Source organism: Mandrillus leucophaeus, unplaced genomic scaffold (genome assembly GCF_000951045.1).
Source record: "Mandrillus leucophaeus isolate KB7577 unplaced genomic scaffold, Mleu.le_1.0 Scaffold114, whole genome shotgun sequence".
Taxonomy (NCBI): Eukaryota; Metazoa; Chordata; class Mammalia; order Primates; family Cercopithecidae; genus Mandrillus; species Mandrillus leucophaeus.
In genome coordinates this window covers 4,988,537-5,006,157 of record NW_012099654.1, presented here as the reverse complement: position 1 = coordinate 5,006,157, position 17,621 = coordinate 4,988,537, and the positions used below count along the sequence as shown (strand labels likewise).

The 17,621-nt window shown below is 39.8% G+C and overlaps 1 protein-coding gene across 1 annotated transcript in view; it reads left to right on the top strand.

Moving 5' to 3' along the window:
- ARHGEF28 (Rho guanine nucleotide exchange factor (GEF) 28) overlaps positions 1-17,621 on the top strand; it is a 328,572-nt gene that overhangs the window by 67,597 nt on the left and 243,354 nt on the right. The window lies entirely within an intron of this gene.

Below are 17,621 nucleotides of genomic sequence, written 5' to 3'. Positions count from 1 at the left end.
AGGTACAACTCAGTGGAACTAGGTACATTCACATTGTTGTGCAACCATCACCCCCACCAGCCATCTCCAGAACTTCTTTGTCTTTCCAAACTGAAACTTTATAGACATTAAATAACTCTCCATTCTCCCCAACGTCCAGCTTCTGGTAATCTCTATTCTACTTTCTTTTTCTATGAGTTTGACTATCTAGATACCTCATTTAAGTCAAATCATACAGTATTTGTCCTTTTGTGATTGGCTTATTTTACTTAGCGTAGTGTCTTTAAGGCTCATTCATGTTATAACACGTACTAGAATTTTGTTTCTTTTTAAGGTTGAATAATATTCCATTGCATGTGTATACCACATTTTGATTATCCATCTGTCAGTGGACATTTGTTTTTTTTCCTGTCTTTTGGCTATTGTGAATAATGCTGCTATGAACATAGGTATAAAAATTTCTGTTTGAGTCCCTGCTTTCAATTCTTTGGGTATATACCTGGAAGTAGAATTGCTAAGTCATATGGCAATTCTACATGTAATTTTTTGAGAGGCCATCTTATTGTGTTCTCGAGAGGATATGTTATTTAGATAGCATGTTAGTCCTTCATTCTTTTATATTTTGTCTCTGCAGTTTTCCTATCTAATGAGTTTGCTCCTCCCTCCACAATGTTGATAACTGCAGGCAGGACAGGGAGAGCTCACCTGGTGGGTTCCATGGGGCCTCCTGCAATAACTGCTCTTGTTTACTATTTTCATTGCAGATGCGAAAGCCATGGAGTTGAGCTGCAGCGAAGCACCTCTTTACGTAAGTTGCTAAGCACTGGGCTTCAGGTCCAAGGGGCCCTTTCTTAACTCCAAACCTTGTGACTGAAGTGGGGAGAAATGTTTTTCTTGCTATTGAGTTAAGGATTTTTAAAAACAACACACTGAGCATTACTGTCTAGTTCAAGTATTTGCATGGAGCCTTTTAAAACTGGTTGGCTCCTATTTTAAAGTCTGGTTTTTATATTTCCCTCAGTATTTTTTTTAACCGTGTAATTTCTGGACTCAGAAACACTCACTTCACTCATATAAGTAGTGTGTGAACATATTATTTTATGATTATATCCTGATAATAGTCAATAACTTCTCTGTGTGTCTTTTTGAGGGGAAGGTTTCGTGATAATTGTGTCAGCTAAAAGTACGAAATAAGAATTCAAACAAAAAGTGCTGGGACATAAACAGAAGTGGGAGTTGGCACTGGGGGACAGGAATGCCCAATGAGATTTGTAGTTAGATGTGCTGTCTAGGCCCAGGAGGATGCCATTCTGAGAACAACTCCTCGGGTTAACAGGGAAGTGAACAGATTGTTTCCTCACACAGAAAATGGCAGATGGGCTCATCTCTCCTCCTCCCTTCTGATTTCAAACAAAACTTCCTTTGTTGGAAGGGAACTGTGTTGGTGTGGGGCGGACCTGGGCAGGTGAGCCTGAATGTGTGAGGAAACCAGGGTTTAGAACAAAATTTCAAGGAATTGAAACTATTTTGTTTTGTTTTGTTTTGTTTTGAGACAGAGTCTTGCTCTGTTGCCAGGCTGGAGTGCAATGGTGGGATCTCGGCTCACTGCAACCTCTGCCTCCCAGGTTCAAGCGATTCCCCTGCCTCAGCCTCCCAAGTAGCTGGGACTACAGGCATGCACCACCACACCTGGCTAATTTTTTTGTATTTTAGTAGAGATAGGATTTCACCATGTTGGCCAAGATGGTCTTGATCTCCTGACCTTGTGATCCAAATGACTCAGCCTCCCAAAGTGTTGGGATTACAGGTGTGAGCCACCATACCTGGCCAGAATTGGAACAAATTTAATCAGAATCCTCAATTGATGAGAATAGATTCATCCACTTCCTACACTTCATTACCTAGCCAAGTTCCTACTCACTCACCCTCACTCCCTTCAACACACCACACATACTTCTCTGGAGGAAGACAGGGTCATGAACCAAATTGATTCCAGAATAGTAGAAAAGTTGCCCCTTGGGTTGTCCAGTGATCTCTAGTACTCTCTCTAGGTTGTGATTTTCAGGCCATAAAATGTGCCTGTAGAGAGTAGGGTTTGGCCTAGCCATGATTAAAGGTTTAAAAAAAAAAAAGGCTGGTCTGAGGCTAAATTGTAGAGTACTCCCAAATCTTACTGTTGTTTTTTCTGTGTGTGCCTTCCTATTCCTTACTCATTCCACCCTCCTTCCCTACCTCAAAACAGACAAATCCACAAGCCTAATCATGATAGAAGCCTTGTAGCTGACCAACCTCCTCATGTAGCTGTTTTGAACATAGAGTTACTAGATTGTGACCAGATTTGGGGAAAAACTAATACACATTGCCCAAGAAGAGAAGAGATTTAAATGAACCAAATAAAAACAAAAACAAGTTTTTCTAGTTATTAAAAAAAATGCTGATTAGAGTAAAATGAAAAGCACAGGAAAGTGTTAAGAAAATGTCATAATCTCACCCCCTATGGATAATGTTATTATATTAAAATACTGATATATTTTATGAATGTTAAGGTGTAATTTTTTTTTCTCATTTTAACATCTCTAAAATTGAGATGCTCTTACATTCGCTGTGCTTCCTGGCAGATGTCATTGCCTACACGTGTGTTACCTTGGTCACAGGGTTTCATATTGTTGTCATTTCAGTTTATATACCTTGTTGGTACTACATAAGTTAATTGCTTTCAAAATGACTTCACCATGATCTAGCATTATAAGGCAAAGTTACTATGTAACTAGAAAGACATGGAATTTTTTTTTTCTTTTATAAGGCAAAGTTACTATGTAACTAGAAAGACATGGAATTTTTTTTTTCTTTTTTTTGGGATGGAGTCTCACTCTATTGGCAGGCTGGAGTGCAGTGGCGCGATCTCAGTTCACTGCAACGTCTGCCTCCCAGATTCAAACAATTCTCCTGCCTCAGCCTCCCGAATAGCTGGGACTACAGGTGCGTGCCATCACACCTGGCTAATTTTTGTATTTTCAGTAGAGACAGGGTTTCAGCATGTTGACCAGGATGGTCTCGATCTCTTGACCTCGTGATCCACCCGCCTCAGCCTCCCAAAGTGCTAGGATTACAGGGGTGAGCCACCACGCCTGGCCAAGACATGGAAATAACAGCATGTTACATGATAAAAATCTATGTATAGATTAATTTAGAAAAGATCTTTTGATAAATATAAGATTCTAGGTAATTAAAAATTATATCCTAATTGACAATTTTTCTTTTCTAGTAGAATATTGAATATATGTTATAAATAATGATATCTTAGATAAAATATATGAAGTATATTTAACATAACTCTTACTACATATGGTAGAGTGTATACCTTTTTTTAATTTAATTTAACATTTTTGGTCAATATTATTGCAAACTGACTTAAGCCAATCTAGCCACCTGGCCTCATCCAGTAAGAGGTCAGTAGAGATATGCTATAATGAAAACAAGTCTTAAACCAAAATCTACCAAATGAGTAATGTTGTGCAGACACAGCAGACTCAAAACTCTCCTACAATTTGTTTCTGTATTTTGGGGAAGAAACTGCTCTCTGCCCTTCTGTCTTCAGAGGTTTGATAAATATTCACTTCTAGTTTCTCTTAGTTTACTATATTTTGGTTCATAAACCCTTAATATTTTTTCTTATTTACATATATTTATTGTAAGACGTTAGAAAGAGACACAGCAAAAAGAAAAAATTAAAACCTCATGTTTAATCCCATGATGAATGATAAGCTCTGTTGACATTTTGATACAGATTTTTCCAGAGTTTTATCTGTATCTGTGTTGAATTTTAGCAAGGGTTCTTTTGACATTTATTTAGTTGATACTGTGTTTTCTCATTTGATTGTGATTTATTGCATCTCTTAATTTTGGAGACTTTAATGTATGTACTTCTAGTAATCCTACTTAGTTATTTTAACTATTTCTTTTGGAAAAACAAATTAAAATAACTCTGGCAAGTGTATAATAAAGATACCCTCTCCATTGGAAATTGTGAAGAGTCCATTACCTATTGGGAGGCTGTATTAAAATTATAGAATAACACTATGCATAATCGTATGTTAATGTCCTAGAAAAATCTAATTACAACAGACTTTAAAAAATATATAAATTAATAAGATTTACCTCGAGGACAATTAGATTACATAAGTGGAACAATAATCAGGAAGGAAAAGAATTGATTGAAATTATTCCCCAATTTCTACCCACCTCTCGAAAAAGGGCACCTCATTCAGATGGGTCTTGTAGGTGATTTTTTATTTCTTTGCTTATAATCTGTTTTGATGGAATTCTTATAACATTTTTATGGCTAAAATGCTTCTTTGTCTCTATTTGTCGGGTCACTATAGAGAATCTTTCCTGAAGATGATAGACATCTTTATACCTATAGAAAATCTACAGATGTAAATATTTTCTTAAATTCCCCATGCATTTTGCTTGGATTGACGAAGAACACTTTCGATTTTTCTTTTTAAAGATTGTTTCTTCCACTATTGTTTTCCCCTTCTAGATAGAACAACTAATATCCAAAGATTGGATTTTTTTTTTTCTTTTTGGGGAGAAAGGAGGGTTGCATTCTGGAAGAATTTTTTTTGAGACGGAGTCTTGCTCTGTCTCCAGGCTGGAGTGCAGTGGCACGATCTTGGCTCACTGCAACCTCAGCCTCTCGGGTTCAGGTGATTCTCCTGCCTCAGCCTCCTGAGTAGCTGGGACTACAGGGGCCCACCACCACTCCTGGCTAATTTTTTTGTATTTTTAGTAGAGACAGGGTTTCACCATGTTAGCCAGGATGACCTCAATCTCTTGACCTTGTAATCCACCCACGTCGGCCTCCCAAACTGCTGGGATTACAGGCATGAGCCACCGCGCCCAGCCAAGAATGTTTTTATCTTTGTTTTCCACTTAAGTTTTCAGTAGCATCAAGTTGTTTTTTTGTGCTTGCCAGCACAATTTTTGATTCCAGCACTTTTAGTTTTTATGTAGCATTGTCAAATCTTGGCCATTTTATGCGCACATAGTTTTATAGAGATAATCTTTTACATTTTATTATGAGCACACGCAAGAATTATTATTTTTTTTCTATACCTTTCAGGAATCTGTTTCAGAAGGAGGTGCAGTCTTTGGCTCTGTCTCTTGTGCTGTAGAATTTTTTTTGGCTCATTTCTGTTTGCTCGTTTTTAGGAAGGAGATTCTCTTCTTCTGGGAAATATAGTAATATTCCTGAACTCAGCCACAGATTCAGTGAAAATTTTATTTTATTTATTTATTTTTTAAAATTTATTTTGAGATGGGGCCTCACTGTTGTGCAGGCTGGAGTGCACTGGCACGATCTTAGCTCACTGCACCCTCGACCACCTGGGCCCTGGCAAGCCTCCTGCCTTAGCCTCCCCAGTAGCTGGGACTACAGGCATATGCCACCATGGCCAGCTTTAGTCTAATTTTTAAAAGAATCCGTGGCAGTTCTCTGAGTTGCAGTTGCAGAAAAAGAGAAACACTGTACTAAGATCGGAGAAGAAGCAGGAGTTGGCAAGACTGGCAGCCAAGAGCTTTATAATATCACTTCGTGGAACTTAGGGATATATATGAGCATTGCAAATCCAATTTTCAGTCTCTAAGCAGCTTCCTGCATTCGTGCTTGAAAGGAAACTGAAGGAGCAGCCCTGGAAGGCTAGCCTGTTTATTCCAAGGAGAAAAAAAAAGAAAGCAAAATGAACCAAAACAAACAAACAAACGAACAAAAACAAATGAAATACAGAGGCCGGCAGTCTGGTTTGAAGTCTATGCTTAGTTTTTACACTGAATGGTACAATAGTATTAGGAGGTTTATTTTAAGCTAGAAAAAGAGTTGTGGTGGTGAAGCTAATGAGAAGTGCAAAAACCTGGAAAACTGTAAATTAGAATCAATGGAATCAACCTAAGGTGTTTATTTTTCTGGCTTAAAATTCTTCAGTTGACACCACTTGGGAGCTTGAAAGTTCTGTACCTCAAATTATAAAGATATTTCTATTTTGTTTTTGTTTTTAAATTTCACATTGCCATGAGAAAGTAGATAATTTTACTTTTAGATTATTGCTCTTAGTCTTCTTTTTCCCAGCTTACATGTAAAAAGAGATAGGAAACAATGCAAGGACAGCTTACCAGGAGAGATTTTGCTTACTGGGCATTTAATTAAATTCTGAGAGAGGAAGAGATTTTGCATTTACAAGCCAATTTGTATTTTTGCTAATGAGTGCCTTTTTGATTACTTTTTATATTGAGTTTTCTCTAAATTTGTAAATCAAGGAGAGTTATAAAACAAATACGCGTTCTACTTATTTATCCAAGAGCTCCTTTTTTAAAATATTAATTATATTTTATTTTTGTATAAAGTATAATTGGCTGGGTGTGGTGGCATACACCTGTAATTTCAGCACTTTGAGAGGCTGCTTAGTCCTCCCAAGATCAGCCTGGTAACAGGCTGTCTCTGTCTTTACCAAAAAAAAAAAAATTACCCAGGTGTGGTGGCTCAAGCCTATAGTCCCAACTACTTGGGAGGCTGAGGTGGGAGGATCACTTAAGCCAAAGAGTTCAAGGCAGCACTGAGCTATAATCATACCATTGCACTCCAGCCTGGGTGACAGAACAATACCCTATCTCAACAAAAACAAAACCTGTTTGTAAAGTATAATTAATGCTAGTCTTTCCGAAATATCGGTTTAGTGCCGTGAATAAAACCGAAAAGTCTTGCTTGAGAAACTTTTGGTTCCAAAGATTTTTCCATTTTTCCTCAATTAAAATGGCTTTATTTAAAATGATTAAATAACACTTACTTATTATAAAGACTATAATAGTAAGTAAAATTATTAAAAAGAAAGTGAAGATCATTTGAAGTTCTACCTTTTTTTTTTGGGACAAGTTCTCGCTGTGTCACCCAGGCTGGGGAGTGTAGTGGGATCTTGGCTTACTGCAGCCTCCACCTCCCAGGTTCAAGCAATCCTCCTGCCTCAGCCCCCAGAGTAGCTGGGACTAGAGGCATGTGCCACCACACCTGGCTAATTTTTGTATTTTTTGTAGAGATGAGGTCTTGCCATGTTGCCCAGGCTGGTCTCAAACTTCTGGGCTCAAGCAATCCACCCACCTTGTACTCCTAAAGTGCTGGAATTACAGGCATGAGCCACTGCGCCTGGCGAAATTCTTCTTTTGAGAGAACTTTATTAGTATTTTGGTATACACTAAAATTTGTTTGGCAAATGTATATACACACACACACACATGCACACACACACGATATTTCATAAGGAATTATATGGAAATGCTGTTTTTCTTATAATGGACAGGACCCCATTTCCCCTCACCCCCGTTTTATACTTCCCCTTCCTGTACTCTGAGCTAACTCTTAGAGTCACTGCCTGCAGTGGTTCTCAGCGGCATCAGCATCCCTAGGATCTTGCCAGAAATGCAAATTCTCAGACCTCACGCTGGACCTACTGAATCAGACACTCTGTGGATGGGGCCCAGCAATCTGTGTTTTAATAAAACCTTCAAGTGATTCTGCTGTGTGCTGAAGTTTGAGAACCATGGACTTAGTGCAAACATTTTCATGTTTTACTGTTTTCATATATACATATACAAGCTTTAGTAGAACGATCATATTAGGTAGACTTCTGTATCTTTTCCAACTCGGTGATACTTTGTAGAAACTCCTATAAGCCATCAAACGTAGCTCAAACTTACTGTAATTAATGAATAGGTATGGGCCAAGCTCATTCCTTATTGATGGCCATTCACTTTGTTTCAATTTTTGGCAGTCAGGAACAATTATTCACCAGACATCCTGTGCATATGTCCTTGTACACTGATACTTTCGTCTCTGTGGGATAGATTCCTAAGAGTAGAATTGCTGGATGAAGGGCATACATATTTTAAATTTTAGTGGATTACTTTGCAAATGAGGTCTAATAGTTGACATTTTATTAAGCAACTTTCAGAAATATTTAATGTCTTTAATAACTGATAATTATTTAACTGGGGATTATGTTCTCATTTTCATTGTGCAAAGAAAGGAGGGATGTTTAATTTTGTATGTTGATTAAGTTGGTGAAGGGTTAGAAGGAAGAAATCTCCTTGCTTGCTTTAATCCTCCCTTTTTTGCCATGGTCCCTTCATTTCTCCCATTTCTCAAATTCTGACTAATATGAGCATCTAATCCATGGAGATTTTTTAACATCTGCAGAGGGTGCATGTGTGAGACTGTGTGTGTGGGCTCTTGCTCTCTTCCACCCTTCTGACGTGCTGTGCAGACGCGTTAATCATAGCAACTGACTGAGAAGAGTGGATCACTTTTTTCTCCAGAGGCTGCAAATTGTATAACCATTTGGGCAGTGGAGTTTTTGCTTCAGTAGCTTGTTTCCAGCTGGATCTAAGATGCTTCGCTATTCCCTTAGCATTTTATGTTTATATTATTCTTTTATTCTGGGTCACTGTCTCCTGCTGTGTTTGGTCCCAAGAATGTTGGTTGCTGCTGGGCTCATCGTGTGTGTTGAAGGTGTAATCTGATGTCTAGAGGTAGTGGGGTGAAACTCTCTCCTATTCAGCCTTTTCTAATTTCTGGATGTTGGTATAGCTTCCTTGAATACTTGGTGGAGCATACTCCCCTTGGTCCCAGCCTTCTGGAGGGAGGGCCGGAGCACAGGGTCCAAGTTGTCTGGGTGGACTCTTCCCCAGCCCAGGGAAGCAGCTTCCTATTGAGGTGGTAAGTGACTTGGTGGCTTTGTTATGGGGTCACCCAGCAGGGGCCTTCTTCCAGAACCCTGCAGATTCCCTGTGGCTTTTGGTTCCTGTGGAGGGAAATCCTGTCCTCTCGACACTGCCCTTCTCTCTTGGTGGCTCTGCATCCCCCAGTGGGCTACCTATGACTGGCCTCATGCCCATCAACCCAAAATATTAGTCTGTGAGGGCATCTTGGGGACCGTTGCCTGGGCACCCTCACTTTGCTGATGAGGAGATTAGTCTCCAAGAGGGAAACTGACTGGCTCGACTAAGTTAACTCAGCTGGTTTGACACTCTGGATTTTAAAATGCTCTATTAGAAGTCATAAGAATAATTTTTTTGCTCAGAAAGTTTGTTAGTGGCAGATCCCACAATAAGTCTGGGGTTTTCCCACCTTCACTGGTAACGACCTCCCCCACTGCTCTGCCACATCTCCGTTTCCTCATTGACCAAGTACTCAAGGGCACCATTTTATCCTTTCCTGCCCTGCAGCTGCCTTCGAGCTTTCTGACATGAAGAATGGTGCTCCTTCCTGGACCTTAAATTAAAGAGTCTGTCTTTGATTTCACAAGAGGATGCTGCTGGTAACTATGTCTAGGCAAGCCCTGACCTTCTAAAGCTCATTTGCTCACAAGAAGCCAGACCTATTAATTGATGGTCATTTGCTCCATTCAGTTCCTCCCAGCTCAAAATAATAGAAATTTTCATTAGCTCAGGTGTCAGAGGGTGGTAGGTAAGGGTGTCTTTTAAAGTAGGTTAATACAGCTAAGTCTGGCTTAGCCAATGGAATCAGGCGGGGCTTTTGCCTGAATTCAACTTCTAGATCACGCGTTTACTTTGTACACATTTTTTAAAGCAAATTATATTAACTTTACTTGTGTCTTGACTTAAAACACAGGAGCATGTGCATCTCAGAGAATTGCCACCTGCTGGGGTGTTTCTGCCATCGTCGGTTAATCTATGCTCCCTGAAGTTGGTTCTCTTTGGTGGTTTTTGTTTTCTACCAACTGAACTTGACCTTTTCCTACCCTCTCTGAATGGCCCTGCTTTTATCTCTTTGCCATTTCTCCTGTTTTCCTTCTGAGGGGGCAAACAAATTCCAAAGCAGCGTGTTCTAGCCATAGAGCAAAGAGGACCGTGGTAACTGTTTTACCCAGCCTGGCCAGCTGCCACGAGATGTCAATTCCTGGGAAGTCTGAAGCTCCTTAGCTGCTGCAGGAGATTGCTTGGTAGTTCTGGCAGGAGCAGAGAGGGGAAAAAGCCACTTCTCAGACTTTAGTAAAACCTTTGACTTAGAAACATTTTACAAATCCTCCATTAGCTTCATCCCATTTCACGTTTTGAAAGAAACAGTTGCCTCTTCTCTCAATACAGTGCCACTTTATGGTGCCCCCTCCTACTGTCACAACTGAGATGATGAGCTTCTGGGGAAAGGCCCAAAGGCGAATATACAACTACAGAAGACCACAGGAAGAGTCAGTCTAGCACCCAGCTTTGAAGAAATTTCTTGGTGGGTGTGGGTTTCAGGTCCGCGGGTAAATAAGTGCCAGGTGTTCTTAAAGTCTGATGCTGCCTCACTTCCTGTATTTCAGTGACAGCTCCCACAATTTGGGTGATGTGCAGCCTTTATTTTTAATAAAGAACTTGAAGTAGCCGATATTTTTGTTCTATTTGAGTTTTTAAAATGTTTTACCATCTAAGCAAGGATTTTAGGCATAATGGAAATGGGTCAGAGTTTTCTCTGGGAGAAGCCTCAGTAAAAGACATAACATGTGAGCCAGGTAAAATGTTTTATTTCCGTATTCTAGAAAGGCAGCCCTTATAGAAGATGTGATTTAGCTATACTACCTTCTCAACAGTTCCTCCTGCTTACACCTGAGGAGGGTGTGTATGTTTTAAATAAGTGTCTCTAGCTCTTGCCTACTTTACGTCTCCATATCTTGATGCTGTTACTTTTATCGAAACGGATCTTATGCAGGTCACTAAGTTTGCTCTTGCTTAATCTAAGGTGTTTATTTTCTCGAGTCCCCATTTAGTGCCATGCACTGTAAGAGCAGAGAGTGAGAAACAAGGTCCCACATCCCTGCTCTCCCAGAACGCACTTGGGAGTGGGAGACAGAAAATAAGTAGGTAAACAAATAAATAAGAATTTCAGATGGCGATATGGGTTAGGACAATACAAGGCTATGACATGGCAGAGAATGTGTGTGTCATTAGTCTCTCTGGGCTCTCCTGGAGAGCAGTCTAGTAGAGGGATCAGATAGCACAAAAGCCCTGGAGTGGAAATGAACTTTTTGTATTTGAAGGCCAACAAAAGGCCAACATGGCCCTTGTATTTGTGAGGGAGGGGAGAGGAGAGGAGACAGGTCAGAGGGGTGGGAGGGGCCAGGTCATTACCATAGGCTGGGGGGCAGTTGCATGATTTATGTTTAAAAAGTGTACTTTTGGTGTTCGTGAACTCTGCTGGTTCTTTTTCAAGTTATCTCTTTGTCTATTGCGCTTTCTTCTCCTCTGTTGTGTGGGTGTTCCCCAGGGCCCTCTTCTTTCCCCTCTTTTTCTTGCAAGCTCATCTATTCTTGTTATTTAGCCCTCCTGGAAGGCTCTTGTTATTTACTCCTCCTGGAAGACTCCCACGTGCAGGCCCTTTCGTCTTGACCTCTGCCCAGGTCTCATCTTCCATTTCCAGCTGGCCTGTTTGCTATTATCACTCAATTAGCCAGAATTTGACTTTAAGTTCAGACTGTTCTATTTTTTAAAAGTTTTCCAAGTTTTCCTCTAAGCAGCTCCTCTTTCCAACTTCCTGATTTCTGTTACCATCCCACCACTCTCCCAGGTGTCCTGCTTTAAGCTGAGTTTTTGTAATTCCTCCATCCTTTGTCCTCTGTCTTGATCAGTCATCAAGACCTGCTGATGGCCATGGCTGTCCCCTCTCTCTCCTCAGCCATTGTTATAATTCACCTTTGGATAATTGCCCCGGCCTCTTCAGAGTTGCCATTTTCTCAGAATTGGTGAAGACTTTATCATGCCTTTCTGTATTATTTCTCTGCATTCATGTCTCAACTCACAACCATATCATTTATCTGTTCTAATCTGACAAGTCCTCTCTCTACCCTAGTGGACTTTCCTCATTCTCTTATTTCTAGGACATCGCCCAAGCTGTTTTCGTTCCATATCCAGGAATGCCCCTAAGGTAGGAATGGGATGCAATATTGTATGTTGGTTATGACCTTGGACAGCTATGCATCTGGCTGTGCATCATCTCCTGAACGTAGATTGTTACCCTTCATTGCACTGCAATACCTAGTGCAGTGCCCAGTGCACTATAGGCTTTCAGTGAACGTTTGTGGATTGAGTTTCTAGAGAATCATTGAGAGGAGGCAAGCTTGCTCTCTGACCCTTTATAGGAGCATTCCAGGCAATGGCTGTGGTCATTAGGGGGAGGGTTCCATCGACAAAATGGTTGATAATTAAAGATGATTTGGGGTCACATGTAGGATTGCAGAAACCTTTTACACCATAAGCTCTAGCCATACCCTTCTGCTCTCATTTCTTCGTGAATGCCATGCTTCTTCCTGGCCAGGACCTTTGTATGTGCTGTTGTCTTCACCTGGCCTACTCTTGCTTCCTTCCCCTTTGTATAATTAAATTCTTACTCACTTTGCAGATTTCAGCTCAAATGTCACATCCTTAATGTAGTCCTCTGGACATTTTCTATTTTGAGAGAGTATTGTTGTTATTGTTTTGTTTAGCGTCCTTTCTATTGTAAGCACCAATACAGCAGAGACTCAAACATTCAATTAAAATTTGTAATTTATTTTTATAAATGAATATTCATTTTCAATCTAATTTTGTTTTTATAATTTTATTCCTTTTCTGAAAGGGAATCCTTCCAATGGCATAATCTTCTAGTGGACTATTGTTTTCGTCCACTGATTTTCCAACACTAGTTTAGTGCTTGGCATGTATTACATAATAAATATTTGTTGAATTAATACACAGTTCTAATTTAGTGCCATTCAATAAACGGTGGTTGAGGCTCCTCCTGGAGCACTCTTTAATTCTGTTGTTTGCTTATTTCTGTACTGTGAGTTTTCCCAGCAGGTATGTGACCATCACTATTTTGGGACTGGGACTGTCATTTGAGTTTTTGTATTCCAGCTGCACGAAGAAATAGAGAGATGGTCCAGCAGGAGGAGGGGGCTGTCGTCATAATCTTCAGTAAATGTGGATGTTTGGGGAACATGTCTCAGAGTTTGAAACTTAACATTTTTAAGGTACTATATGGCATATGTAAACATTGTACAATAAAAAAATTAAGGAAGTCTTTTCCAGGTAGACAATTCCTGGCGGCTGAGAACTAGAACTTAACAGGAAGTTGCGTTAAAACTGTAGGGAATGAAAAGCTTACTTTATCAGACAGGAAGTTCCTGAAGAATCTCCTAACTCAGAAAAGATTATCTGTGAACGATGTCACGTGAACTCTTTTTTTACCCCCTTCTTTAGCATTCTTTATTAGTATCTCCCAGCACTTATAGTTACTATAATCTGCATCTTTGAACAACCATTATGTTAGTCTGTTTTCCATTACTTATAACAGAATACCTGGAACTGGCTAATTTATAAGAAACAAAATTTATATCTTAGAGACCTAGAAGCTGGTAAGTCCAAAGTTGAGGGGGCATGTGTATGAGACTGGTAGGGACTCTCTGAAGAGTCCCGAGATGGCAGAGGGCATCGCATCTGAGGGGCTGAATGTGCCCACATGATAGCTCAGGTCTCTCTCCCTCTTCTTATAGAGCCACCAGTCCCCCTCCCATGATAACCCATTAATCCATGAATAGATTGACCCATTCATGAGGTCTCTGCCCTCATGATCCAGTCACCTCTTAAAGGTCCTATCTCTCAATACAATCACATTGGGGATTAAATGTCAACGTGAGTTTCTGGAGGGGACTTTCAAACCATAGCAACCACGAAGTTACTACCTTACTTGATCAGAACATCTCATGGTGCCCTACAAAATGGTTTCACACATTAGCTCTTTCATTAGAACCACACATCATTTGGCAGTGGAGATGAACTTGGTGATGTTAAGTGACTTGCCCCACGTGCGTTTGTGCATGCATTAATTCACATGGCAGACTTTAGATTTTAAGTTTCAAATATGAAGTGAAATACAGGCAAGGGCAGATGCAGGTTTTGTGAGGCCTGAAGATGATGCCATTGGAAAGATTCCCTTTCAGAAAAGGAATACAATTATAAAAACAACATTAGATTTAAAGGGAATATTCATTTACAACAATAAATTACAAATTTAAAAAAGCTGGCAAATTCCACAAACGTCACATTTCCAATTCAGATTCCTCTTGTCCAGATCCTGAAAATGCCCTCAGACATTCCAGTGCCACCCAACAGGAAGGGGAGTGTGTCTGAGGGGAAACTGAATGGAAAGAGAAAGCCAACTTAACAAATTGTAGTTGCTTCTATTCTGCATAGAATACTTTTAATTTTTCTGTAACATCATCCACCAAGAACACTTTGGATAAACACCAGATTACAAGCAAATCTTGTGATATTCTATGTTGTTATTGTTGTTTTCCTCTGATGGAAATCTGGTGACCACCCCTGATTTGTACAAGTCAAATTCGATCCATTTTGAAATGTCTCTTGCTTTGCAGATTAGAAGGAAATGGCTGTATGACCATGTTGCTAAGGTCTTCCCTAAATGTTGAAAGAGGTCTTTGGGAGCCTTGAAGCTTCATTAGTGTGGTATGGAAAATCGGCCTCTGGTTTCTGGGTTTTTTCCCAAAGATGGAGGAAACTGGCTGCCCTGACTTGAGAATTCACTACTGGGGAGGCAATGGCATCATTACAGAAAGTGATTATGTGTGATAATTGTGATAAATGGTTGGATAAAAACATGCTGAGAGTCCGCCTGAAGCCACAGGAGAGGCGAATGGACTGCAGAGCCTGTATAGGAGCTGGGTTCACAATAGAGACTGGAATTAGCCGGGTCACAGGCAGGTGAAGGGTGGTCCAAGGAGAGGGCATGGTCTGAGAGAGGGCGCCTGCACTGGTTGGCAGCAGCTGGCTGGAGGGGAGGGTTGCTGTGAGCCTGGGAGAGGAGGCTGGAGCCATCACACCTCTGGTGAGGGCAATGCTTGCATTGGAACCCACATCTTCAGCCTCTACCCGCATCACCACATTATATGATGGTCCTTGTGTTCTCCATGTACTTATACTTAATTTTGCAAACCCTTTTCTTCTGAGTGTAGAGAAGAACATCAAGCTTTGCTTACAGATGGTGGAATTATTGGGGGGCAGAAGAGGCTGCCCTAGTTTCTCCCCTAGAGCTCTGTGTGTGTGTGTGTGTGTGTGTGTGTGTGTGTGGCGGGGTGGGGAGTGCAATTTCTGAATAACCATGAAGTTATGGTCATGAAACGTGGCCCTGATGTGGGAATCTTTTGAAGTGCATGGCTAGCAAGGTTCCATGTTTCCCCAGGGACTTGTCTTCAGCCCTTCCTTCTTTTGTGCAGATCAATAATAAGGGGAATCGAGAGAGAGGGGGAGAGAGAGAGAGAGAAACAAAGAAAGGTGGGGAGGGGAGAGAGAGGAGACAGAGATTGATTTAGGGGAAAACTCTAAACAATTTAGGAAGAGTTGCAGGTATACACCATGTCAAAGACTTACGGTTGCCTTTTATAAAGTTGCCAAAGACTTTTGTGCCACCTTGGAATTAGAAATGACCAGACTGTGGAGTAGCATATACAGGAGGACTCTACGGGCAATCTGGGTGTGGAACGTGCTGAGCAGCAGGTGTGCTGATGGGAGGGAATTTGAAAATCTAGGTTACTGAAACAATACATTAAAGCATCTGATATAACTATCATTTAGAATATGGTTGTGGTTATTGAAAGTGACTGTGTAGGAAGAGGAAACATAGCTTCTTGTATCCCTTTGGGAACAGACAACCATGAAACTACAGAAAAAATAAAGTGATTATTGAAGTATTCATTTTCAGCAGATTATCTAATAAAGTTGCATCATTAAAGCATTTATCTATTTAAATGTACTTGACCACTCATAAATTAGATTTAAAAAATTTGTGAGCCTCACCTGCCAACCTGACCATACTGCTTTCAAAAGTCTATTCTCATCAGCAGAATCTATTTTGATCACTTTTAGCCAATGAAAAATGTAAACTTTTAGGAGAGAATGTTTCCTAGGACTCACCCACTCCCATTCAGTGTTCCAATATGTAAAGAAAGTTACATATACAATACTGCGATCAATCACAATGTCCATCTTTAGACGGTTAAATCAATTATCTGATCTTTGAAAAGAATGATGGAAGTCTGAATGTGCTGAAGTGGAAAGATATCTAGGAAATGTGGTGGTTTTTTAAAAACACAAGTTATAGGAGAATATGGGAACCCATGTGTGTGTGTTTTTAAATCAAAGACACTTATGTATTGACAGAACACTTCTAGAATGATACCCGAACTCCTGGAGTGGGGTGGGGAATGCCTTCTACATACACACTCTTCCACTGTTTGAATTTTTTACTATGAGCCCAAATTGTATAATCAGTTTTTAAATAAAGAAGAAAAAAATTAAAAAAATTTGTGAGTCTAGCAGGAATCACAGATTTTTTCCATTTAAGGTCAAGGAGAGAGGAGAAGATGGGGATAGGTTGGTCAGTGGGTACAAAGTTGCAATTATAGAGGAGGAATAAGTTCGGGTGTTCTATTGCACAGGTGTTCTGTTGCACCGTAGGGTGACTATGGTTAACAGTAAAGTATCGTATATTACGAAAGAGCTGGAGGAGAAGCTTTTGAATATTCTTACCACAAAGATATGATAAGTGCAAGAGGTGATTGAATACACCAAGTACCTTGATTGGATCATTGTACAAAAGGTACATATCAAAATATCAAAGTGTCCCCTATAAATATGTATAATTACAATGTATTGATTAAAAATTAAATTCATCCCTGAGAGGTCTGAAAAAAATTAAAAAAATAAAGTCACCATAAAATGTTGTGTGAAAGGAATAGTGCATATTTTGGTAAGAAATTGAAAACACCTCTCGTGAGTTGATACAATATCCCAAGGGCTAGTAGAACAAAATGAGTTAAATAACTTTTTCAGTGGGAAGTCCAAGATTAGCTTTCATAATAATGCAGTTCTGTTTTTATTTTGAACTGTGACTTTTATTGTTCTTTATATCTTTACTGAATTCTTCATTAGGAATTTATTAATGAAGGTATTTTAGAAAAGTTACCTATATATAAAATCCTGTTTTAGCAGTAAAGTGTCCTCTTTAATAAAACCCAGTAGAGAATACTTTGGAAAAATACACTAAATTGTATGTTTGAAATCAGATTTTTAAATACTAGGTTTGTTTTGAAGTGGGAACACCTGTCATTGTGTTTTTGAATTTTAAAAAGGTATTTATGCAGAGATGGCAGAGGATTAAATGTGAAAATAGATGATATTGTATTAAAACCTTTGACTGAACTCAAAAGGGAGTTTTCCCCCAGGCAAAACAGGGGGAAAAAATAAGCTATATAAGATGATACCTGACAAGTTGTCAGTGAGATTTCTATTGGTGACCGCCATTGTGCTCTCAGTGGAAGCTGGGATGATGGGAAGGGGCTATTAGCCATTAAATTGCATGTGGTCATTAGTTAAAAATGTGGATGCAGGATAATTTTTGAAGCATTTTTGATGGTTCAGAATTGCCAGTATCTTCAGCTTTCATCGATGAGTAGATAAACTATGGTGCATACATATGCCCACTCTCCCCTCCCCCCACCATTCCTAACCCCTGACAACCATTAATCTGTTCTTGATCTCTA